At 41.1% G+C, this 755-nt stretch overlaps 1 non-coding gene across 1 annotated transcript; it reads right to left on the bottom strand.

The window, feature by feature from the left end:
• Window positions 1-394: 394 nt before the first annotated feature.
• LOC141635620 (small nucleolar RNA R71) lies at window positions 395-501 on the bottom strand. Its single transcript, XR_012540293.1, has one exon. It is a non-coding gene; the product is annotated as a small nucleolar RNA R71 (small nucleolar RNA).
• Between the last annotated feature and the right edge of the window lie 254 nt (window positions 502-755).

A 755-nucleotide genomic window follows, 5' to 3' on the forward strand; every position in this document is an offset into this window, starting at 1 on the left:
AACTTTCAAAATCAACCAATAATGCCTAAATTTTCATCACATTCCGTACCAACCGAGGAGAACCTACGCAATGCTACTCCTACACCACCACATTTAACCGGTAATTTCATTGCCAAATCCGCATTCATACAATTAGTTGAAAGAAGTCAATTTGGAGGGATGCCTACTGAGGATCCTCATTTACATATGGAGATTTTTTTGTTACTATTGTGATGCAATTTCTCAAACCGGAGTTACTCAAGACCAAATTCGGTGGTTGTTGTTTCCCTTTTCCTTGATCGGAACCGCAAAGCAATGGTTGAAGAGCCTAGACAAGTCTACCCTTGGTATTGATTCATGGAAGAAGTTAGCACTTGCCTTCTTCATGAAATTCTATCCTCCGTAGAAGACTAACATGTTGAGAGCCCAAATCACTGGGTTCAAGCAAAGGGAAGAAGAATCATTATATGAAGAATGGGAGAGATTCAAGGACACTTGTCACTCTTGTCCACACCATGGACTTAGTGAGTGGTTCCTTGTTCAACAGTTTTGGATGGCTTATATGAAGATTCACACAATGTGCTTAATATGGGATCCAATGGGAGGTTTACCGAAGTTGATGACAACCAAACATGGGCCAAAATCGAAGAGATGGCGGTTCATAATTCCTAATATAGTAGGCCTCGAAAGGCTACTAGAGGAGGAAAGCATGAGGTAGATTCTGTCACACAATTGGGTGCTCAACTAAGTGCTCATATCGACACCATCAACTTGAA

The sequence above is a fragment of the Silene latifolia genome, chromosome Y (genome assembly GCF_048544455.1).
Source record: "Silene latifolia isolate original U9 population chromosome Y, ASM4854445v1, whole genome shotgun sequence".
NCBI classification, from domain to species: Eukaryota; Viridiplantae; Streptophyta; class Magnoliopsida; order Caryophyllales; family Caryophyllaceae; genus Silene; species Silene latifolia.